Raw genomic sequence first — 26,427 nt, 5'->3', positions numbered from 1 at the left:
GATTGCACACTGTCCGTAAACTTCACCTTACAAAATCTCGTCCCGTCCACAATGTCCGTTCCTGGCCACATCCTCCTCTTGATTGGTGTTGTTGCGTTCACATTCCATCCTTGTAATTTGTCATGTATTTCCTCATCCGTAATATATGCCGGCATGTTCAAAAAGGACACCACAAGTTCATCATTTCCCAGTTCTTTCGCCATTATTTGGCAGCTCTTTATTTTTAGCCCGTCTAGTAGTCTTTCTTTTCCTTTCGCGTGTGACATGGTTATTTCGTACTTATTTCTGTCCTTCATTCTACATCCCAATATCATTCCACATACTTCTTTTATTCCTCTCAGCAATTCCATCGTTGTTATTTTTTCTTCTCCAATAACTTCCACGTTCACCGTCAATTCTTTCTCATATTTTCTTCTCCTCAACTCTTCATTCGACGCTCTTTTTTCTCCGTTGTCCATTCTCATTGTTGTTGTTATTTTTGATGTCGAAGCCATTGTATCCGTCCAATTATTTTACTTCTAATCCCCCAAACAGCTCACGCCGTTGGGGGATAAAAACGCAAATATTTACAAAGAAAATAAGCTACACTCCCCACACAAACTTCCAAACTTAAAGTATATAAACCAGCAAAACCAAAAACGATTTTCTCTCTACAAACAATTCACAAACAATCCAACACCTGCTGCTCACTCACTTCCTGAAACTTCCAAAAAGGGGCGTATTCAGGCTGGTATGGCCGTAAGCGAAGGTACATCTCTTGGCACACCATATAAAGTCAAAGTGAGTCTGATAAACAGACATTGCATTCTCACCAATTAGATAAGCAGCTTGAACTTTGGCTCACTCAAAAAGTGGAAGAAATTACATATACTGTAGCCATCACTTTTTAGCACAGAGAGTTGGATGAAATACAAACAAACCTTGCAAACATTTCTAAGCGAGGGCACATATTTCAGCCTTGTGGGAAAAAACGGACAAATACAATGACTTCTGACAAATACATCATCAGCAACAGTTTCCCATGCAGCTATCCTACTAGCCACAATAAATACACAAAAGCTCTGGATGTTGAAAACCTATTGCATTGTTCTGTGCTAAGGAGGAACGCATGTATGGACAATTTCATATTGGAAGCGCATGGGGCGCGTATGACACATCATGACCGGGGGGGGGGTTAGAGTGGCTTCTCAACTATCTCCTGATTGAAGTACCAGCGTGGCATAAATACAATGCTGCATTTCGCAACATAATGTTTCGACAAAATGCCAACAATATTTTGCTACAAACAAATGTTTCCACCTTTCGATTGGTCCACAAAGTCTCCTTCACAACTGACTTCAAAGATCTCCATAAGCACAGTCAGTTGACTCAAGTCATCCTTAAGCCTGCCGCCAAGCAACAGTTTATCATTAACAAAGACATCAGGGTAAAGCTCAAACGATCACTACCATAAATTTTGCAATCGGATTCCCACATTTGGAAAATTCGCAAGGGGTCAGCACAGCCAGAGTGCAATGGCTGAGCCCCACACCGGGTGAACCACCTTCTTGATCACGAGTATCTCTTCTGCTTAGTGGAGGAAAAGTGTCTCCAGTGCCAACATTTTCCGCTAACGGTAACCACTTTGTGTTCTGATAATATCATATCACATCGACCTGCGTTAAATGCCGTTTAGGAATGCACTTGCACACAGAGTAGTGAAAAAGTAGTTTATTTTGTTTACTAGATTATATCAGTGAACCACTAGATTCCCATCATGCAACACTGTCGAAAAAATCACCAATTACTTTTTAATATCTTAACCCATCTGATATCACAAATGTTTGCGATATGACGAAATACAATCACATTCAGACACACACACACACACAGACAAATGCATGAAACCAATTGATTTATTATCGATAACATCTCAGATTCTCTTGTGCTTTTGATTTACTCCATAAAAGAAGGGTTGTAATTCCAACATGGAAAACACAGGGCCATCAGACACCAGTCCAGTTCCACTCCTCACCAGCATTATTTCCTTTGATCATTTGAACAGGGCGAGGGAGCACAGAGCACACACAAGCTGCATTCAGTAACAATATTCTTATTTGTCTTATGCATAAAAGGCAGTTGCTCCCTGACAACACAAGGAACTTTGATCGTATTAAAAGGGCAGGGGAGACTAGCCCATAGAAGCTGCATTTAGTCAATTCAGCATCAAATGCTTACTACAAGGCAGTGTTGCTGATGAAATAATGCCACACCCCCTAGTGGACAAAAGGCTTACAGCACCTGGTATTCCCAGGCGGTCTCCCATCCAAGTACTAACCAGGCCCGACCCTGCTTAGCTTCCGAGATCAGACGAGATCGGGCATATTTTTTTTTTTTTTTATCTTTTATTATGAAAAAACACATAATATTTACAACATTCAATCAATAATAAAAAGGATGAACAATTCATCCTTTTACAAAATCAAAAAATAAAAATAAATAAAATAAAACCTATTAAAAAACACAATCATCCACTAAATCCACTTAATAATGAAATACAAGTTTCCCATTTGACAGAATTTCAATAAAAGTACTCCCCCACACAAACAATTTTTCAAAATTTCCTCCACCGTATCTATATATTATCTCTATATCTCTCTCTAATATGCTCCTAAAAAAACCTTCCACACTCACAATTTTCCCTTCATAATGACCTAAATTTCTTCTTAATCTTATCGCATATCTAGCATGACTTAGTATAAAATTCACCAAATTAAAATTTAAAACTTTACTTTTCCCATTTACACCAAAAAGAAACAACCTCCTCCACTCCACCCCAGTAAAAATCTCTTCTCCCCAATGTTTTACTAAAAGCCCTTTTAAAAACTCGTGAAAGTCTTTCAACCTACTACATTCAATAAAAAAGTGCATCAAATTTTCCACCCCCGTACCACAAATATCGCATTCTCTTTTAATATCCCTATTTATTTGATGCAAAACCACATTTGTAAAAATCCTATTATGTTTCAATTTAAAATCATTGTCTTCACATTCTATAAAATTATATTTTACATTTACATTCTTCCATATTGATTTTACATCCATGTTTGGAAACACCCTAGACCACACTTTCTCCGCAGCAGGACTTTTTATCTCTTTTAAAATACATTTTCTATAAACCATTTTAACTTTTAGCCCTGATAAATCATGTTTCTCCCCATTACTTTCATAATATAAAACTGGTAAAGCCCTAGATCTTTTGACCACCTCTTTGTTTATTAAAATCACCCACTCCCCGGGAATACATCCTAATATTTTCTTGTACATATTCTCCACAGTAGTTTTACTTATTTCTTCATCTACTTCAACCACATTGTCATATATAGCCTGAAATGGAAGAAACCCAGGAATTACCTCATATGCTATGTCACCTATCTGCCTCATCCCAGCCCTCATAAAATATTTACAAAACAACATCATATTATTGCACTTTATCTTTGGATTTAAAAATATCGGCTGATTTAAAATATTTTCTAAACTGGTACATTCATAATAAATATTTGGTAAAAACCGCCCCCAAGCCTCAAACACTTCTCTGTAAAACAAAGGTATATTACCTAACATTTCCTTCTTCATACTCATCAATAAACCATTGTCCCCCATCCTCCCAACCTCCTGCAAATACTCTTTAAAAAACCTTTTCCACCCATAATCCAATTCACCAAATAAATATTTCCGTACCATTTTTACTCTAATTGCTGTTTTCCTTACACTTAAATCTACCAACTTCAAACCCCCCTCCTCATAACCTGCAATCAAAGTTTTAAAAGCTATTCTCACCCCCTTCCCTTCCCATAAAAAATCAACTACAATTTTATTCATTTCAGATAAAACCCATTCTGGCATATCCAAAACATTCATTACATAAATAAATATTGACATCAACAATGAATTTATGACAATTACTTTCCCTTTTAATTTCAAAGACCTCCCCCTCCACATATTTACCACCTTTCTAACTTTATTTATTACACCACTCCATGTCAAATCCCTAGCTTCCATTTCTTTCACCCCTAAAAACACTCCTAATACCTTAAAATAATCTTTAACCACTTTAAAAGGAAAATTCCCCTCATTAATCTTCCCAATATACATTACTACTGACTTCTCCATGTTAACCTTTGCACCCGATGCTTGTCCATATACTTTAAAACACTCCATCACCCTTTTTACACTACCCTCATCTCTAACTGTTATAGTGGTATCATCTGCGTATTGATGTATCAAACTAAAACCTCCTTGCGGAGTCTCTACACAATTTATAAGATTATCTCTTTTAAGAAATGCTGCTAAAGGTTCTACCGATAAAACGAATAATAAAGCTGATAAAGGACACCCCTGTCTCACAGATCTCTCAAGAATAAAAGAATCGGTTAAAACCCCATTACATTTCACCCTACTTTTTGCCTTCTTATATAATAATTTTATCCATCCTATTATTCTATTACCAAAACCATATTTATCCATTACCCTAAACATAAAATCATGTTCCACCCTATCAAAAGCTTTATTTAAATCTATGCTTAAAACAATTCCCCCCATCTTATCATGATTCATTTTATTTATCACATCTCTAATTGTATTAATTGTATCCGCAATATCTCTACCAGGCACACTATAATTCTGTGTAGGTGCTATAATATCATTTAAAACTTGCTTCATTCTATTTGCCAGTATCTTTGCTAAAATCTTATAATCCGAATTTAATAAACTAATTGGCCTATAATTCTCCAATTTTAATTTACTCCCCTTATTTTTATATAAAATCGTTATCAGTCCTGTCACCATAGATTCAGAAATACTATCATTATCCTCCATATATTGATAAACTTCCAATAAAATAGGTGCTAAAAAACTGGCATATATTTTATAAAACTCTGCAATTATTCCATCTACTCCAGGACTCTTATTTACTTGTAAACCCTTAATCGCATCTTTAACTTCAGTCAATGTTATCTTCCCATCACACATTTGTTTATCCTCTACATTAATTTGCACATCCACACTATCCAATATCTCCTTTACACACCCCTCATCCACCTCCCCTTTCTTAAATAAATCCTTATAAAAATTCTGCACTGTTTCTAAAACCTCTACATAATCATTGACAACTTCACCCTTTATATTTTCGATCTCTCTAATATATGTTCTCCTCTGTTTATTCTTCTCTAATCCAAGAAAAAATGAAGTACATTTCTCCCCCTCCAAAACATACTTTGCCTTACTTCTTATAATTGCACCCTTACACTTATCTATTTCATATTTAGTCAATTGTGCTTTTAATTCCAAAAACTTTCCTATATTATAATTAGGTTCACTGTCACACTTCCTCATTTCTTTATCCAATTTAGCCCTCAACTCATTTTCTTCTCTTTTCATCCTACCTCTCTTTTTCCTTGCATATCCTATACTAAAAACTTTTATTTTTTCCTTAACCTTATCCCACCATGAACACTTATCATTCTCTTTCTGCTTATCCTCCATTTCACATGCTATCAAAGATTTAAGTTGTTTCCCATATTCCTCATCTCCCAAATACCCTGCATTCATACACCATATTCCACCCCCTGTTCTTTCCTTATCTAATCCCACTGAAAATGTTAAACCTGCATGATCACTAAAAGTTGTAAAAACATACTTAATATCTTTCATAAAATTCCTTAAACCTTCTTTTACTAAAACCAGATCTATCCTCGTTTGTTTCAAATCCCCTAAAACCACCTGCCTTCTAGAAAATTCTCTTTTTTCTGGATTTTCCTCTCTCCATATATCAATTATTCCTTTTTCTAACATCATCTTCTTTAAAACCCCCCTAGATACATCACTTCTAAAAATAGCTCCTCTTGTCATATCCAGTCTATCCATTTTAACATTAAAATCCCCAACTACAATACAGTTTCCCTCACACCATTTCCCTATTTCTAAAAATAAATCTTTGCGCTCTATTTCAGTATTAGGCGCATAAATATTTATAATTCTAAAAACCATACTCATATATTCAAAATCTACAATTAAAATCCTCCCATTATTATCATTATATATCTGTTTCACATTATCCACCACATCCCTCCTCAATAAAATAGCAACCCCACTTGAATTCCCTCTGCCGTTGTTTACATAAATAAAATCCCTCCATATTTTTTTAACTTCTAAAACACATACATTATCCCAGTGCGTCTCTTGAATACATAAAATATCTGACTTCTTCATTTTTATTATTCTATTAAATTTTCCCATTGTCCTCAATCCATTTGCATTTATTGACATTATATTTACCATTCTAATAAATAATAAAATGATAAAATATAATTTCATTTTCCTCTACCTGTTATCCAGTTTCTTTCCTCTTCCACCCTTTCTCTCCCCCTCTTCCCGCCGCTTTCCTCTTCCTGTATCCTTCCCTCGTTCTTTCAATCTTTTCTCCATCCTCCGTATCCGATATCTCTTCCAAGTCCATGTTTTCCAGCCAACTCACCCTCTTGACATCCACATCCGTTGTGCTCCCCGTATTCATCTCCGTTTCTTGTATAGTCGTTGTGCTCCCCGTGCTCATCACCGTCTCTGGTATTGTCATCAACTCCATAACCCCCTCCATTTCTTCACCCCCCGAGCTACTTGTTAGTGCTGTGCCTTCCCCCAAAACCTGTGAGTCCCCCGTGCTTCCCCCCATTCCACTCCCCCCCTCCTCCTGAAAACTCCCTCTTCTTACTTCTGAGTCCATACTGCTCCCAATTTCATTTATCTTCTGGTCCTTCTTCCTTCTTCCTTCCTCCGTCTCTCCACCCTCCACCACGTCCTCTCCTCCATCTTCTTCTCCTTCTTTCGACAATACAACTGCTTCCTCGAATAGTGTTTGACTCCCCTCTCCAGCCCTAACCTCTCCACAGTTGCACTCCGCCACTCTCTTTCTGCATCCACCACAAAAATTCCTTTCCTTCTCTCCATCACATTCCCTCGCATAGTGTCCTTGATTGCCACACTTAAAACACTTAAATTCCGGGCAGTCTTTAACTATGTGCCCGGGTTGAATACACATACGACACACTCTGACCTGTTTGTCATGGATGACTCTGAAATATTCTGCTCCCTCCAACGTCTCAATTCTTGTAGAATAAGGTAATGATGTCACTTTTTCTGTGAACTTGACCTTGCAGAAACGTGTCCCGTCAACCACCTCTGTTCCTGGCCAAACTCTCCTCCTTATCTCCGAGACAGCCGCCACTCCCCAGCTACTCAGCTTGCCCAGTATCACACCGTCTTCTACATATACTGGGAGATTCATGAACGACACCACCACTTCCTTCACATTAATATCTCTCGCCAGAATCTTTGTATCCTTTATTCTTAATCCATCCATTAGACGTTCTTTTCCTTTTTCATTTCTCATCGTAATTTCGTACTTCTTCTCCCCTTTCATTCGGCATCCCACCACCTCTCCACACACCTCCTTAATTGCTCTTAGTAGTTCCATTGTCGTCACCTTGTCTTCTCCTTCCAACTCAATTGCCACCGTGTATTCCTTGCCATATTTCATTTCTTCTTTATCTTCATTTTTCTTCCGTTGCGCCTTTTCGTTGTCTTTGTCCATTCCGTTTGTCTTTCCATGTTGTCCGTCATAGTAAAAAAATGAATCCAAAAAACTCTCCCCCAAGCAGAAAAACTGCAAGGGGGAAGACTAACCAAACTTAAAACTATTCAACTGAAGAAAATAATAAATTATATTGCAAAAACCAATTAATTAACAAAAATAGCTCTCGAGCAAACACTCTCCAGCAAACACTCACTCACAGCTCAGACACTCGCACCTGTCGTCACTTCTCCAATCAGGAAATGCGCATTCAGGCTGGTATGGCCGTAAGCGAAGGTACATCTCTTGGTACACCATATAAAGTCAAAGTGAGTCTGATAAACAGACATTGCATTCTCACCAATTAGATAAGCAGCTTGAACTTTGGCTCACTCAAAAAGTGGAAGAAATTACATATACTGTAGCCATCACTTTTTAGCACAGATAGTTGGATGAAATACAAACAAACCTTGCAAACATTTCTAAGCGAGGGCACATATTTCAGCCTTGTGGGAAAAAACGGACAAATACAATGACTTCTGACAAATACATCATCAGCAACAGTTTCCCATGCAGCTATCCTACTAGCCACAATAAATACACAAAAGCTCTGGATGTTGAAAACCTATTGCATTGTTCTGTGCTAAGGAGGAACGCATGTATGGACAATTTCATATTGGAAGCGCATGGGGCGCGTATGACACATCATGACCGGGGGGGGGGGGGTTAGAGTGGCTTCTCAACTATCTCCTGATTGAAGTACCAGCGTGGCATAAATACAATGCTGCATTTCGCAACATAATGTTTCGACAAAATGCCAACAATATTTTGCTACAAACAAATGTTTCCACCTTTCGATTGGTCCACAAAGTCTCCTTCACAACTGACTTCAAAGATCTCCATAAGCACAGTCAGTTGACTCAAGTCATCCTTAAGCCTGCCGCCAAGCAACAGTTTATCATTAACAAAGACATCAGGGTAAAGCTCAAACGAGCACTACCATAAATTTTGCAATCGGATTCCCACATTTGGAAAATTCGCAAGGGGTCAGCACAGCCAGAGTGCAATGGCTGAGCCCCACACCGGGTGAACCACCTTCTTGATCACGGTATCTCTTCTGCTTAGTGGAGGAAAAGTGTCTCCAGTGCCAACATTTTCCGCTAACGGTAACCACTTTGTGTTCTGATAATATCATATCACATCGACCTGCGTTAAATGCCGTTTAGGAATGCACTTGCACACAGAGTAGTGAAAAAGTAGTTTATTTTGTTTACTAGATTATATCAGTGAACCACTAGATTCCCATCATGCAACACTGTCGAAAAAATCACCAATTACTTTTTAATATCTTAACCCATCTGATATCACAAATGTTTGCGATATGACGAAATACAATCACATTCAGACACACACACACACACACAGACAAATGCATGAAACCAATTGATTTATTATCGATAACATCTCAGATTCTCTTGTGCTTTTGATTTACTCCATAAAAGAAGGGTTGTAATTCCAACATGGAAAACACAGGGCCATCAGACACCAGTCCAGTTCCACTCCTCACCAGCATTATTTCCTTTGATCATTTGAACAGGGCGAGGGAGCACAAGAGCACACACAAGCTGCATTCAGTAACAATATTCTTATTTGTCTTATGCATAAAAGGCAGTTGCTCCCTGACAACACAAGGAACTTTGATCGTATTAAAAGGGCAGGGGAGACTAGCCCATAGAAGCTGCATTTAGTCAATTCAGCATCAAATGCTTACTACAAGGCAGTGTTGCTGATGAAATAATGCCACACCCCCTAGTGGACAAAAGGCTTACAGCACCTGGTATTCCCAGGCGGTCTCCCATCCAAGTACTAACCAGGCCCGACCCTGCTTAGCTTCCGAGATCAGACGAGATCGGGCAGTATTCAGGCTGGTATGGCCGTAAGCGAAGGTAACATCTCTTGGTACACCATATAAAGTCAAAGTGAGTCTGATAAACAGACATTGCATTCTCACCAATTAGATAAGCAGCTTGAACTTTGGCTCACTCAAAAAGTGGAAGAAATTACATATACTGTAGCCATCACTTTTTAGCACAGATAGTTGGATGAAATACAAACAAACCTTGCAAACATTTCTAAGCGAGGGCACATATTTCAGCCTTGTGGGAAAAAACGGACAAATACAATGACTTCTGACAAATACATCATCAGCAACAGTTTCCCATGCAGCTATCCTACTAGCCACAATAAATACACAAAAGCTCTGGATGTTGAAAACCTATTGCATTGTTCTGTGCTAAGGAGGAACGCATGTATGGACAATTTCATATTGGAAGCGCATGGGGCGCGTATGACACATCATGACCGGGGGGGGGGGGGGGGGGGTTAGAGTGGCTTCTCAACTATCTCCTGATTGAAGTACCAGCGTGGCATAAATACAATGCTGCATTTCGCAACATAATGTTTCGACAAAATGCCAACAATATTTTGCTACAAACAAATGTTTCCACCTTTCGATTGGTCCACAAAGTCTCCTTCACAACTGACTTCAAAGATCTCCATAAGCACAGTCAGTTGACTCAAGTCATCCTTAAGCCTGCCGCCAAGCAACAGTTTATCATTAACAAAGACATCAGGGTAAAGCGCAAACGAGCACTACCATAAATTTTGCAATCGAGATTCCCACATTTGGAAAATTCGCAAGGGGTCAGCACAGCCAGAGTGCAATGGCTGAGCCCCACACCTGGGTGAACCACCTTCTTGATCACGGTATCTCTTCTGCTTAGTGGAGGAAAAGTGTCTCCAGTGCCAACATTTTCCGCTAACGGTAACCACTTTGTGTTCTGATAATATCATATCACATCGACCTGCGTTAAATGCCGTTTAGGAATGCACTTGCACACAGAGTAGTGAAAAAGTAGTTTATTTTGTTTACTAGATTATATCAGTGAACCACTAGATTCCCATCATGCAACACTGTCGAAAAAATCACCAATTACTTTTTAATATCTTAACCCATCTGATATCACAAATGTTTGCGATATGACGAAATACAATCACATTCAGACACACACACACACACACACAGACAAATGCATGAAACCAATTGATTTATTATCGATAACATCTCAGATTCTCTTGTGCTTTTGATTTACTCCATAAAAGAAGGGTTGTAATTCCAACATGGAAAACACAGGGCCATCAGACACCAGTCCAGTTCCACTCCTCACCAGCATTATTTCCTTTGATCATTTGAACAGGGCGAGGGAGCACAAAGCACACACAAGCTGCATTCAGTAACAATATTCTTATTTGTCTTATGCATAAAAGGCAGTTGCTCCCTGACAACACAAGGAACTTTGATCGTATTAAAAGGGCAGGGGAGACTAGCCCATAGAAGCTGCATTTAGTCAATTCAGCATCAAATGCTTACTACAAGGCAGTGTTGCTGATGAAATAATGCCACACCCCCTAGTGGACAAAAGGCTTACAGCACCTGGTATTCCCAGGCGGTCTCCCATCCAAGTACTAACCAGGCCCGACCCTGCTTAGCTTCCGAGATCAGACGAGATCGGGCGTATTTTTTTTTTTTTTTTTTTTATTATAAAAAAGTTTCAATTACAATATTTTATCAAATGTACAATACACAAAAACCGAGACTAACATAGGCAGGTGAACAATTCACCCCCTATCAAATCAAAGAACTCAAATAAATAAAATACAACAAAAACTAATAAAAGCCTAACATAAATTCCAATCTCACAAAACAGGCATGTTGAAATCAACTCTTCCGAACAACTATGAAAACCAATAAATTAATAAACATACCAATACTTTCAAAAATTATAAGTGATTCTTCCACCATCCACGTTTGAAATCAACCCACTCCCCTCCACAAAAGCTTCATCAAAACATTCCTTTCCATAACAATAAAACATATCTATATGCTTCTTTAACAATACTACAAAAATATCCCACACCCTTACCTTCTTCCCCTCAAAAAAAGCATAATTCCTCCTACAAAAAATAGCATACCTCAAGAAACTCAAAACAACATTCAACAAACCCACATTAACACCCTCACATTTACCAGACACGCCAAATAACACCAATTCATCCCACACATATTTTTTCAAAATATCACCCCCCCAGTTTCTATGAATCATTCCCTTTACTTTACAAAATAAATCTTTTAACTCCTTACATTCCACAAACAAATGCATTAAATTTTCCGGTGACTCACCACATAAGTCACATTCTCTATTTATTTCCCTATTGATTTGATGTAAAACCACTTTTGTATATATACGATTATGCCTTATTTTAAAATCGTTACTTTCACATTCCATACTATTATATTTTACATTTAAAGTTTTCCATATCTTTTTTACGTCCAAAGTCGGAAAAATTCCTTTCCAAACTTTCTCCGCAGCTGGCCTTTTCACATTTTTCTCTACCATTATTTTATAGAATCTTTTCACTGGGATACTAGATAAATGAGCCTTCTCCTTACTGTTACCAATAAACAAATTTGGAAAGACAAATAAATCTTCCCTAACAACTTCACTATTTATTAAATCCACCCATTTACTTGGTATACTTTCTTTTATCTTCTCATACATATTTCTCACTGTTCCCCTACCCACCTCTACATCCCATTCATGGATGGTATCAAAAATAGCTTCCTCAGGAAAAAAACCTGGAATTACCTCATATGTGTAATCTTTTATTTGTCTAAGACCTGCACTCATGAATACTTCACTATATAACACCTTTTCTTTGTACTTAAGTTTCTCATTCAGAAAAACAGGATGATTCATAATTAGGTCAATATGCCCACACTCATAATACACATTAGGCAACAACTCTGCCCATGCATTTAACACTTCTTTATAAAAATCTGGTACCTTTTCACACATTTTCCTTTTAAGACCCATCAACAAACCATTATCTTCACATCCACCACTCTCATCTAAATAGACTTTGAAAAAATGTTTCCAGCCATAATCTAAGCTGTCATACAAATATTTCTTTACTATTTTTATCCTAATAGCTTTTCTTTTAACATCCAAATCTACAAGTTTTAAACCTCCATCATCATAGTCTGCTATCAATGTTTTCTGCGCAATTCTAACACCTTTACCATCCCATATAAAATTAGACACCACATTATTCAATTCATTTAGAATCCCACTCTGGCATGTCTAGAACTCCCAAAACATACACAAGTTTAGATGATACCAAAGCATTTACTACAATTATTTTACCTTTTAACTTTAATTTTCTATTTTTCCAGAAATTCAAAGTTTGCTTGATTTTATTGAGGATCCCTGTCCAAGTTATATCCCTTGCCTCTTTCTCCTCTACACCAATATGTACTCCCAGCACCTTCATAAAATCCTTAGCTACCTTAAATGGAATCTCACACTTATTTGCATTGATATCCCCAAAGAACATAATTTCCGTCTTCTCTATATTAACTTCAGCCCCCGATGCCTTACAATAGATATCTATGATTTTCATAATGCTTTCAATGCTACCTACATCCTTCACAGTAAAAGTAGTGTCATCAGCGTACTGATGTATAACACTGACACCACCACCTGGGATTCCAACACCCCTCACCTCTTTGTCTCCAAGTATTAAAACAGCTAAAGGTTCCGTAGAAACACTGTACAACAGAGCTGACAAAGGACAACCCTGCCTTACTGACCTCTCTATAGGGAAAGTATCTGTTAACACTCCGTTACATTTAACACAACTTTTTGCTCCACTATACAACAAGTTAATCCAAGATACAAATTTTGGCCCAAAACCAAACCTCTCCAAAGTCTGTAGTAGAAAACTATGTTCCACTTTATCAAAAGCTTTCTTAAAATCTAAACTTAAAACTATACCACCTTCATTTTTCATTTGATTAACAACATCTCTAATTGTACAAATTACATCGGCAACATCTCTTCCGGGTATTCCGTAGGCTTGTGTTGATGTAATAATACTTCCAATCACCATTTTCATCCTATTAGCCAAAACTTTAGTCAGTATTTTATAATCTGAATTCAGAAGACTAATAGGCCTATAATTTTCTAACTTTAACCTACTGCCTCTATTTTTAAACAAGATGGTTAACATACCAATTGACATAGACTCAGGGATTTCCTTATTCTCTTCCATATACTGAAAAACCTTCAATAAAATGGGTGCCAAAATATCCACAAAAGCTTTATAGAATTCATTTGTTAAACCATCCAAACCTGGACTTTTATTTCCTTGAGTGTTCTCAATTGCTTTCTTGATTTCCACAATTGAAATATCTTCATCACACATCATTCTATCTGCCTGAGATACTTTGGCACTGATTTTCTCCAACACTTTTGCAACACACACTTTGTCCACATCATTCTTTTTATAAAGATTTCTGTAAAAGGATTCAACTGAATCTAAGATGTCAACAAAATCATTTACCTTTACACCTTTTTCATTTTCTAATTCTACAATATAACTCTTAAATTTCTTTCGTTTTTCAAGCCCCAGAAAAAAGGAAGTACATTTCTCTCCCTCCAAGGCGTACTGTGCCTTACTCCTAACAATAGCCCCTAAACATTTCTTTTTTTCATAAAACCCTAGCTCTGCATGGATTTTCAAATAGTTCACAACATCATAGTCTGGATCAGCATCAGCCTTTTCAAGTTCATGTAACATCCTATTTCTAAGCATTTTTTCTTTCTGCTTATCTAAACGGTTACGATTTTTAGAGTACCTAATACTCCTGTTTTTTACTTTAACTTTCACTTCCTCCCACCATAAACACACATTCTCTTTTAACAGTACATTAGACATTTCATCCTCGATACATTCAACAATTTCCTTTATATAACTTTCTTCCTTTAACAGACTGGCATTTAAACACCAGACACCTCCCCCCCTCATCTCCACAGCAAAACCTATCTGAAATGACATTACTGCATGATCACTGTATGCTGTAAAATTATATGTCATCTTCTGAACCTGCTGTACCACATCTACCTTTGCTAAACATAAATCAATTCTACTTTGTTTTAGTTCATTTAACACCACCTGCCTTCTCGAAAACTCTCTTCTATTTACATTTTCAGCCCTCCATATATCTACAAGATTTTCCTTATTCATTAATTCCCGTAAAGCATTTCTAGACGAATCATGTCTGAAACTATCACATCTCGAGACATCCATTCTAGTACACTTCACGTTAAAATCTCCTACTAGTATACAGTTCTCTGAACACAGTGTTCTTAGGTTATTAAACATATCTCTCCTTTCCGCTTCAATATTCGAAGCATAAACATTAATTAGACGAAAAATGACATTTTGCACTTCAAACTCAATAACAATAATTCTTCCCTGATTATCTGCATATACCTGCTTGACATTTTTAACCACATCATTTTTTACCAAAATAGCCACTCCACATGTTTTATCACTTCCGTGACTACAAAAAATGAGCTCAGACCATTTGCTCTTAATTTCCAGCATTTTGGCGTCCGTCCAATTAGTCTCTTGAAAACACCACATGTCCGTTTCAACAGACACCAAAACCTGCTCCAATTTGTTCATATTTCTTAAACTGTTGCCATTTAGTGATGCAACTCTAATCATTGTTAATATATGCAGAAATATAGCCAAAAACAAACATGTCATTTCAAAATAGACTTTTTCTTTTTTCCAGATCCCGTCACCTCCTTAGCTTTCACTAATGCTCTCTTATTTCTAGCAAACCGCTGAAAATCCTCAATATCTATTTCTTCGTCTGACTCCTGACTTGTACTTGTAAGGGGAGCAACATCCAAGCCTTTTGTAAAACATTCTTTAACAGTGCCATCAACTCCAGTGGACCCAGCCCTCTCCTTGGTTTCATTTTCACACAGGTTTAAAGCTGGTTCAGGCACCTGAGAAGCACCCTGCACCATCTCTACCTGTGTATCCAATTCACCAATCATGTGCTGCTGCTCCACCTTGTCAGCAGCAGAGACCAAGACTGCGTCTCGAGTACTGCCAGAAGGCATTACATACTCTCCAAGCATATCTATAGCTGTCTCTGGAATCACCTGCGACACACTTTCCATATCACTCTCTTCCTCCCCCTCCATAGTCTCACTCCTCTCAACCTCTTCTTCAGTAATGAGGTCCAGTGTTTGCAGAAATAAGACATCCTTTTCCTTCTTACATTTACATCTGTCCTTAGGTCTGTCACACCTTCTACACATATCACCGATGTTCGAACATTCTCTGGCATAATGTCCTTGTTCACCACATTTATGACATACAAATTCTGGACATTCTTTGAGTATGTGTCCCGGTTGAATACATAGTCTACATACCTTCACTTGGTTATCGTGGATCACTCGGAAATATTCAAATCCTTCTACAGTGTTGAATTTGGTTGAGTAAGGTAATGATTGCACACTGTCCGTAAACTTCACCTTACAAAATCTCGTCCCGTCCACAATGTCCGTTCCTGGCCACATCCTCCTCTTGATTGGTGTTGTTGCGTTCACATTCCATCCTTGTAATTTGTCATGTATTTCCTCATCCGTAATATATGCCGGCATGTTCAAAAAGGACACCACAAGTTCATCATTTCCCAGTTCTTTCGCCATTATTTGGCAGCTCTTTATTTTTAGCCCGTCTAGTAGTCTTTCTTTTCCTTTCGCGTGTGACATGGTTATTTCGTACTTATTTCTGTCCTTCATTCTACATCCCAATATCATTCCACATACTTCTTTTATTCCTCTCAGCAATTCCATCGTTGTTATTTTTTCTTCTCCAATAACTTCCACGTTCACCGTCAATTCTTTCTCATATTTTCTTCTCCTCAACTCTTCATTCGACGCTCTTTTTTCTCCGTTGTCCATTCTCATTGTTGTTGTTATTCTTGATGTCGAAGCCATTGTATCCGTCCAATTATTTTACTTAGAATCCCCCAAACAGCTCACGCCGTTGGGGGATAAAAACGCAAATATTTACAAAGAAAATAAGCTACACTCCCCACACAAACTTCCAAACTTAAAGTATATAAACCAGCAAAACCAAAAACGATTTTCTCTCTACAAACAATTCACAAACAATCCAACACCTGCTGCTCACTCACTTCCTGAAACTTCCAAAAAGGGGCGTATTCAGGCTGGTATGGCCGTAAGCGAAGGTACATCTCTTGGTACACCATATAAAGTCAAAGTGAGTCTGATAAACAGACATTGCATTCTCACCAATTAGATAAGCAGCTTGAACTTTGGCTCACTCAAAAAGTGGAAGAAATTACATATACTGTAGCCATCACTTTTTAGCACAGATAGTTGGATGAAATACAAACAAACCTTGCTAACATTTCAAAGCGAGGGCACATATTTCAGCCTTGTGGGAAAAAACGGACAAATACAATGACTTCTGACAAATACATCATCAGCAACAGTTTCCCATGCAGCTATCCTACTAGCCACAATAAATACACAAAAGCTCTGGATGTTGAAAACCTATTGCATTGTTCTGTGCTAAGGAGGAACGCATGTATGGACAATTTCATATTGGAAGCGCATGGCTACACATCATGACCGGGGGGGGGGGGGGGTTAGAGTGGCTTCTCAACTATCTCTTGATTGAAGTACCAGCGTGGCATAAATACAATGCTGCATTTCGCAACATAATGTTTCGACAAAATGCCAACAATGTTTTGCTACAAACAAATGTTTCCACCTTTCGATTGGTCCACAAAGTCTCTTTCACAACTGACTTCAAAGATCTCCATAAGCACAGTCGGTTGACTCAAGTCATCCTTAAGCCTGCCGCCAAGCAACGGTTTATCATTAACAAAGACATCAGGGTAAAGCGCAAACGACCACTACCATAAATTTTGCAATCGAGATTCCCACATTTGGAAAATTCGAAAGGGGTCAGCCCAGCCAGAGTGGAATGGCTGAGCCCCACACTGGGTCAACCACCTTCTTGATCACGGTATCTCTTCTGCTTAGTGGAGGGCAAGTCTCTCCAGTGCCAACATTTTCCGCTAACGGTAACCACTTTGTGTTCTGATAATATCATATCACATCGACCTGCGTTAAATGCCGTTTAGGAATGCACTTGCACACAGAGTAGTGAAAAAGTAGTTTATTTTGTTTACTAGATTATATCAGTGAACCACTAGATTCCCATCATGCAACACTGTCGAAAAAATCACCAATTACTTTTTAATATCTTAACCTATCTGATATCACAAATGTTTGCGATATGACGAAATACAATCACATTCAGACACACACACACACACACACACACAGACAAATGCATGAAACCAATTGATTTATTATCGATAACATCTCAGATTCTCTTGTGCTTTTGATTTACTCCATAAAAGAAGGGTTGTAATTCCAACATGGAAAACACAGGGCCATCAGACACCAGTCCAGTTCCACTCCTCACCAGCATTATTTCCTTTGATCATTTGAACAGGGCGAGGGAGCACAAAGCACACACAAGCTGCATTCAGTAACAATATTCTTATTTGTCTTATGCATAAAAGGCAGTTGCTCCCTGACAACACAAGGAACTTTGATCGTATTAAAAGGGCAGGGGAGACTAGCCCATAGAAGCTGCATTTAGTCAATTCAGCATCAAATGCTTACTACAATGCAGTGTTGCTGATGAAATAATGCCACACCCCCTAGTGGACAAAAGGCTTACAGCACCTGGTATTCCCAGGCGGTCTCCCATCCAAGTACTAACCAGGCCCGACCCTGCTTAGCTTCCGAGATCAGACGAGATCGGGCGTATTCAGGCTGGTATGGCCGTAAGCGAAGGAACATCTCTTGGTACACCATATAAAGTCAAAGTGAGTCTGATAAACAGACATTGCATTCTCACCAATTAGATAAGCAGCTTGAACTTTGGCTCACTCAAAAAGTGGAAGAAATTACATATACTGTAGCCATCACTTTTTAGCACAGATAGTTGGATGAAATACAAACAAACCTTGCTAACATTTCAAAGCGAGGGCACATATTTCAGCCTTGTGGGAAAAAACTGGACAAATACAATGACTTCTGACAAATACATCATCAGCAACAGTTTCCCATGCAGCTATCCTACTAGCCACAATAAATACACAAAAGCTCTGGATGTTGAAAACCTATTGCATTGTTCTGTGCTAAGGAGGAACGCATGTATGGACAATTTCATATTGGAAGCGCATGACACATCATGACCGGCGGGGGGGGGGGGGGGGGGTTAGAGTGGCTTCTCAACTATCTCTTGATTGAAGTACCAGCGTGGCATAAATACAATGCTGCATTTCGCAACATAATGTTTCGACAAAATGCCAACAATGTTTTGCTACAAACAAATGTTTCCACCTTTCGATTGGTCCACAAAGTCTCTTTCACAACTGACTTCAAAGATCTCCATAAGCACAGTCGGTTGACTCAAGTCATCCTTAAGCCTGCCGCCAAGCAACGGTTTATCATTAACAAAGACATCAGGGTAAAGCGCAAACGACCACTACCATAAATTTTGCAATCGAGATTCCCACATTTGGAAAATTCGAAAGGGGTCAGCCCAGCCAGAGTGGAATGGCTGAGCCCCACACTGGGTCAACCACCTTCTTGATCACGGTATCTCTTCTGCTTAGTGGAGGGCAAGTCTCTCCAGTGCCAACATTTTCCGCTAACGGTAACCACTTTGTGTTCTGATAATATCATATCACATCGACCTGCGTTAAATGCCGTTTAGGAATGCACTTGCACACAGAGTAGTGAAAAAGTAGTTTATTTTGTTTACTAGATTATATCAGTGAACCACTAGATTCCCAACATGCAACACTGTCGAAAAAATCACCAATTACTTTTTAATATCTTAACCTATCTGATATCACAAATGTTTGCGATATGACGAAATACAATCACATTCAGACACACACACACACACACACACACACAGACAAATGCATGAAACCAATTGATTTATTATCGATAACATCTCAGATTCTCTTGTGCTTTTGATTTACTCCATAAAAGAAGGGTTGTAATTCCAACATGGAAAACACAGGGCCATCAGACACCAGTCCAGTTCCACTCCTCACCAGCATTATTTCCTTTGATCATTTGAACAGGGCGAGGGAGCACAAAGCACACACAAGCTGCATTCAGTAACAATATTCTTATTTGTCTTATGCATAAAAGGCAGTTGCTCCCTGACAACACAAGGAACTTTGATCGTATTAAAAGGGCAGGGGAGACTAGCCCATAGAAGCTGCATTTAGTCAATTCAGCATCAAATGCTTACTACAATGCAGTGTTGCTGATGAAATAATGCCACACCCCCTAGTGGACAAAAGGCTTACAGCACCTGGTATTCCCAGGCGGTCTCCCATCCAAGTACTAACCAGGCCCGACCCTGCTTAGCTTCCGAGATCAGACGAGATCGGGCGTATTCAGGCTGGTATGGCCGTAAGCGAAGGAACATCTCTTGGTACACCATATAAAGTCAAAGTGAGTCTGATAAACAGACATTGCATTCTCACCAATTAGATAAGCAGCTTGAACTTTGGCTCACTCAAAAAGTGGAAGAAATTACATATACTGTAGCCATCACTTTTTAGCACAGATAGTTGGATGAAATACAAACAAACCTTGCTAACATTTCAAAGCGAGGGCACATATTTCAGCCTTGTGGGAAAAAACGGACAAATACAATGACTTCTGACAAATACATCATCAGCAACAGTTTCCCATGCAGCTATCCTACTAGCCACAATAAATACACAAAAGCTCTGGATGTTGAAAACCTATTGCATTGTTCTGTGCTAAGGAGGAACGCATGTATGGACAATTTCATATTGGAAGCGCATGACACATCATGACCGGCGGGGGGGGGGGGGGGGGGGGGTTAGAGTGGCTTCTCAACTATCTCTTGATTGAAGTACCAGCGTGGCATAAATACAATGCTGCATTTCGCAACATAATGTTTCGACAAAATGCCAACAATGTTTTGCTACAAACAAATGTTTCCACCTTTCGATTGGTCCACAAAGTCTCTTTCACAACTGACTTCAAAGATCTCCATAAGCACAGTCGGTTGACTCAAGTCATCCTTAAGCCTGCCGCCAAGCAACGGTTTATCATTAACAAAGAAATCAGGGTAAAGCGCAAACGACCACTACCATAAATTTTGCAATCGAGATTCCCACATTTGGAAAATTCAAAAGGGGTCAGCCCAGCCAGAGTGGAATGGCTGAGCCCCACACTGGGTCAACCACCTTCTTGATCACGGTATCTCTTCTGCTTAGTGGAGGGCAAGTCTCTCCAGTGCCAACATTTTCCGCTAACGGGAACCACTTTGTGTTCTGATAATATCATATCACATCGACCTGCGTTAAATGCCGTTTAGGAATGCACTTGCACACAGAGTAGTGAAAAAGTAGTTTATTTTGTTTACTAGATTATATCAGTGAACCACTAGATTCCCATCATGCAACACTGTCGAAAAAATCACCAATTACTTTTTAATATCTTAACCTATCTGATATCACAAATGTTTGCGATATGACGAAATACAATCACATTCAGACACACACACACACACACACACACAGACAAATGCATGAAACCAATTGATTTATTATCGATAACATCTCAGATTCTCTTGTGCTTTTGATTTACTCCATAAAAGAAGGGTTGTAATTCCAACATGGAAAACACAGGGCCATCAGACACCAGTCCAGTTCCACTCCTCACCAGCATTATTTCCTTTGATCATTTGAACAGGGCGAGGGAGCACAAAGCACACACAAGCTGCATTCAGTAACAATATTCTTATTTGTCTTATGCATAAAAGGCAGTTGCTCCCTGACAACACAAGGAACTTTGACCGTATTAAAAGGGCAGGGGAGACTAGCCCATAGAAGCTGCATTTAGTCAATTCAGCATCAAATGCTTACTACAATGCAGTGTTGCTGATGAAATAATGCCACACCCCCTAGTGGACAAAAGGCTTACAGCACCTGGTATTCCCAGGCGGTCTCCCATCCAAGTACTAACCAGGCCCGACCCTGCTTAGCTTCCGAGATCAGACGAGATCGGGCGTATTTTTTTTTTTTTAAATCTTTTATTATGAAAAAACACATAATATTTACAACATTCAATCAATAATAAAAAAGGATGAACAATTCATCCTTTTACAAAATCAAAAAATCAAAAATAAATAAAATAAAACCCATTAAAAAACACAATCATCCACTTAATAATGAAATACAAGTTTCCCATTTGACAGAATTTCAATAAAAGTACTCCCCCACACAAACAATTTTTCAAAATTTCCTCCACCGTATCTATATATTATCTCTATATCTCTCTCTAATATGCTCCTAAAAAAACCTTCCACACTCACAATTTTCCCTTCATAATGACCTAAATTCCTTCTTAATCTTATCGCATATCTAGCATGACTTATTACAAAATTCACCAAATTAATATTTAAAACTTTACTTTTCCCATTTAAACCAAAAAGAAACAACCTCCTCCACTCCACCCCAGTAAAAATCTCTTCTCCCCAATGTTTTACTAAAAGTCCTTTTAAAAACTCATGAAAATCTTTCAACCTACTACATTCAATAAAAAAGTGCATCAAGTTTTCCACCCCCGTACCACAAATATCACATTCTCTTTTAATATCCCTATTTATTTGATGCAAAACCACATTTGTAAAAATCCTATTATGTTTCAATTTAAAATCATTGTCTTCACATTCTATAAAATTATATTTTACATTTACATTCTTCCATATTGATTTTACATCCATGTTTGGAAACACCCTAGACCACACTTTCTCCGCAGCAGGACTTTTTATCTCTTTTAAAATACATTTTCTATAAACCATTTTAACTTTTAGACCTGATAAATCATGTTTCTCCCCATTACTTTCATAATATAAAACTGGTAAAGCCCTAGATCTTTTGACCACCTCTTTGTTTATTAAAATCACCCACTCCCCGGGAATACATCCTAATATTTTCTTGTACATATTCTCCACAGTAGTTTTACTTATTTCTTCATCTACTTCAACCACATTGTCATATATAGCCTGAAATGGAAGAAACCCAGGAATTACCTCATATGCTATGTCACCTATCTGCCTCATCCCAGCCCTCATAAAATATTTACAAAACAACATCATATTATTGCACTTTATCTTTGGATTTAAAAATATCGGCTGATTTAAAATATTTTCTAAACTGGTACATTCATAATAAATATTTGGTAAAAACCGCCCCCAAGCCTCAAACACTTCTCTGTAAAACAAAGGTATATTACCTAACATTTCCTTCTTCATACTCATCAATAAACCATTGTCCCCCATCCTCCCAACCTCCTGCAAATACTCTTTAAAAAACCTTTTCCACCCATAATCCAATTCACCAAATAAATATTTCCGTACCATTTTTACTCTAATTGCTGTTTTCCTTACACTTAAATCTACCAACTTCAAACCCCCCTCCTCATAACCTGCAATCAAAGTTTTAACTTCTTCAGGCTGCAGGGTGAATATTGAAAAAACTGGAAAATATGCGCACATTTTCAAACGGCCTCTTAAGAATTTTTTGATCTTCCAATATGTATATATTTACTATTATTGGATAGAAAACAGTCTATAGTTTCTAAAAACGTTTGAATTATTTCTCTAAGTTGAACAGAACTATTTTTACAGCCCATTTCCTATCCAGAATTGAGATTTCCAAAATGCTATGTCTCTCTTTAAGACCTTGTCTATATAAGGTCATGTCACTTAGGACCGTAGAAACACGTCACACGCCTTCATCTGGGTGTAATGCGGAAGTGAGAGAAGAAAGGAGTCGAATATCTCTTTCAGGGGCTGAACACCACAACTTCTTGTGAGACCTACGCAGTTAAAAAAAAATTCCGGGCGCGAGTCAGAACCTGGACTCGGCTCCTGGAATATGGTCGTTTAAGATGAATATGACCTCTGCCTACGATATTATTTGATACATGTCACAAAATCATCCTAATGTATGTTTTTTCAATATACTTTAATTATATTATTGCAATTTATTCTGGACTTTAGACGTGATGCTTTGGAAGAATTTTTTGAAGAAAGACAGATTAGCGCCGCACGGCCGTTGTGCTTGCTAACCAAAGAGGGAAATATTTCGTTCTGGAACCCAACTAAAGACTGTACTGGACAATGGACCCCGTTACAACATTCTGATGGAATATCAACAAAGATAAGGACCCAATTTGGGATGCTTTTTCATATATCTGTCGAACTGTGCTATGCTAGCGCTTGACTAGAATCAATGCTGCCGTATGCTAGCTAATGTTGTAAGCTAATATAACGATATATTGTGTTTTCGCTGTAAAACACTTCAAAAATCGGAAATATTGGCTCTATTCACACGATATTTGTCTTTCATTAGCTATCCACCATATGTTTTTCTGAAATGTTTTATGAGGTGTAATTAGTAGTTGACGTTGGTGTCTGTATTTTCTCTAGCTACTCCCGTGTGATTTCAGACTGTAGCTATGCTGTAGCAATGATGGGAGCAGTAATGTAAAACTGATTTATAGCTAAAATATGCACATTTTATGAACAAAACATAGATTTATTGTGTAACATGTTATAGGACTGTCATCTGAGGTAGTTTTTTCTAGGTTCTTTAGGTTGGTTCTAGGTTATTTCGGTTGGCTTGTGCATGCTACTTGAATCATAATTCATACATCATAATCATAATCATACGTGTCTGTCCACTTTTTTATTTGGTGGTGAGCTAACATAAATATATGTGGTGTTTTCTCTGTAAAACATTTAAAAAATCGGACATGTTGGCTGGATTGACAAGATGTTTATCTTTCAAATGCTGTATTGGACTTGTTAATGTGTGAAAGTTAAATATTTAAAAAAAATAGATTTTGAATTTCGCGCCCTACAATTGAGTTGGATGTTGTCACAGTTGTACCGATATCGGGACAGCCCGCCTAACAGGTTAAAAGCTATTCTCACCCCCTTCCCTTCCCATAAAAAATCAACTACAATTTTATTCATTTCAGATAAAACCCATTCTGGCATATCCAAAACATTCATTACATAAATAAATATTGACATCAACAATGAATTTATGACAATTACTTTCCCTTTTAATTTCAAAGACCTCCCCCTCCACATATTTACCACCTTTCTAACTTTATTTATTACACCACTCCATGTCAAATCCCTAGCTTCCATTTCTTTCACCCCTAAAAACACTCCTAATACCTTAAAATAATCTTTAACCACTTTAAAAGGAAAATTCCCCTCATTAATCTTCCCAATATACATTACTACTGACTTCTCCATGTTAACCTTTGCACCCGATGCTTGTCCATATACTTTAAAACACTCCATCACCCTTTTTACACTACCCTCATCTCTAACTGTTATAGTGGTATCATCTGCGTATTGATGTATCAAACTAAAACCTCCTTGCGGAGTCTCTACACAATTTATAAGATTATCTCTTTTAAGAAATGCTGCTAAAGGTTCTACCGATAAAACGAATAATAAAGCTGATAAAGGACACCCCTGTCTCACAGATCTCTCAAGAATAAAAGAATCGGTTAAAACCCCATTACATTTCACCCTACTTTTTGCCTTCTTATATAATAATTTTATCCATCCTATTATTCTATTACCAAAACCATATTTATCCATTACCCTAAACATAAAATCATGTTCCACCCTATCAAAAGCTTTATTTAAATCTATGCTTAAAACAATTCCCCCCATCTTATCATGATTCATTTTATTTATCACATCTCTAATTGTATTAATTGTATCCGCAATATCTCTACCAGGCACACTATAATTCTGTGTAGGTGCTATAATATCATTTAAAACTTGCTTCATTCTATTTGCCAGTATCTTTGCTAAAATCTTATAATCCGAATTTAATAAACTAATTGGCCTATAATTCTCCAATTTTAATTTACTCCCCTTATTTTTATATAAAATCGTTATCAGTCCTGTCACCATAGATTCAGAAATACTATCATTATCCTCCATATATTGATAAACTTCCAATAAAATAGGTGCTAAAAAACTGGCATATATTTTATAAAACTCTGCAATTATTCCATCTACTCCAGGACTCTTATTTACTTGTAAACCCTTAATCGCATCTTTAACTTCAGTCAATGTTATCTTCCCATCACACATTTGTTTATCCTCTACATTAATTTGCACATCCACACTATCCAATATCTCCTTTACACACCCCTCATCCACCTCCCCTTTCTTAAATAAATCCTTATAAAAATTCTGCACTGTTTCTAAAACCTCTACATAATCATTGACAACTTCACCCTTTATATTTTCGATCTCTCTAATATATGTTCTCCTCTGTTTATTCTTCTCTAAACCAAGAAAAAATGAAGTACATTTCTCCCCCTCCAAAACATACTTTGCCTTACTTCTTATAATTGCACCCTTACACTTATCTATTTCATATTTAGTCAATTGTGCTTTTAATTCCAAAAACTTTCCTATATTATAATTAGGTTCACTGTCACACTTCCTCATTTCTTTATCCAATTTAGCCCTCAACTCATTTTCTTCTCTTTTCATCCTACCTCTCTTTTTCCTTGCATATCCTATACTAAAAACTTTTATTTTTTCCTTAACCTTATCCCACCATGAACACTTATCATTCTCTTTCTGCTTATCCTCCATTTCACATGCTATCAAAGATTTAAGTTGTTTCCCATATTCCTCATCTCCCAAATACCCTGCATTCATACATCATATTCCAC

At 37.7% G+C, this 26,427-nt stretch overlaps 3 non-coding genes and 6 pseudogenes across 3 annotated transcripts; all 9 read right to left on the bottom strand.

Moving 5' to 3' along the window:
* Window positions 1-1,427: 1,427 nt before the first annotated feature.
* LOC120037949 lies at window positions 1,428-1,577 on the bottom strand (annotated as a pseudogene).
* A 7,010-nt stretch (window positions 1,578-8,587) lies between these two features.
* On the bottom strand, window positions 8,588-8,734 carry LOC120037943 (annotated as a pseudogene).
* Window positions 8,735-9,428: 694 nt separating this feature from the next.
* LOC120037941 lies at window positions 9,429-9,548 on the bottom strand. Its single transcript, XR_005474908.1, has one exon. It is a non-coding gene; the product is annotated as a 5S ribosomal RNA (ribosomal RNA).
* A 693-nt stretch (window positions 9,549-10,241) lies between these two features.
* On the bottom strand, window positions 10,242-10,392 carry LOC120037942 (annotated as a pseudogene).
* Window positions 10,393-17,460: 7,068 nt separating this feature from the next.
* Window positions 17,461-17,610, bottom strand: LOC120037945 (annotated as a pseudogene).
* A 699-nt stretch (window positions 17,611-18,309) lies between these two features.
* On the bottom strand, window positions 18,310-18,428 carry LOC120037947. The gene has a single exon (XR_005474909.1). It is a non-coding gene; the product is annotated as a 5S ribosomal RNA (ribosomal RNA).
* Window positions 18,429-19,112: 684 nt separating this feature from the next.
* On the bottom strand, window positions 19,113-19,262 carry LOC120037944 (annotated as a pseudogene).
* Window positions 19,263-19,963: 701 nt separating this feature from the next.
* LOC120037939 lies at window positions 19,964-20,082 on the bottom strand. The gene has a single exon (XR_005474906.1). It is a non-coding gene; the product is annotated as a 5S ribosomal RNA (ribosomal RNA).
* A 686-nt stretch (window positions 20,083-20,768) lies between these two features.
* Window positions 20,769-20,918, bottom strand: LOC120037948 (annotated as a pseudogene).
* Between the last annotated feature and the right edge of the window lie 5,509 nt (window positions 20,919-26,427).

This window comes from Salvelinus namaycush, unplaced genomic scaffold, assembly GCF_016432855.1.
Source record: "Salvelinus namaycush isolate Seneca unplaced genomic scaffold, SaNama_1.0 Scaffold1993, whole genome shotgun sequence".
Taxonomy (NCBI): Eukaryota; Metazoa; Chordata; class Actinopteri; order Salmoniformes; family Salmonidae; genus Salvelinus; species Salvelinus namaycush.
The sequence above is the reverse complement of the archived record's forward strand: the minus strand, read 5'-3'. Positions and strand labels throughout refer to the sequence as shown.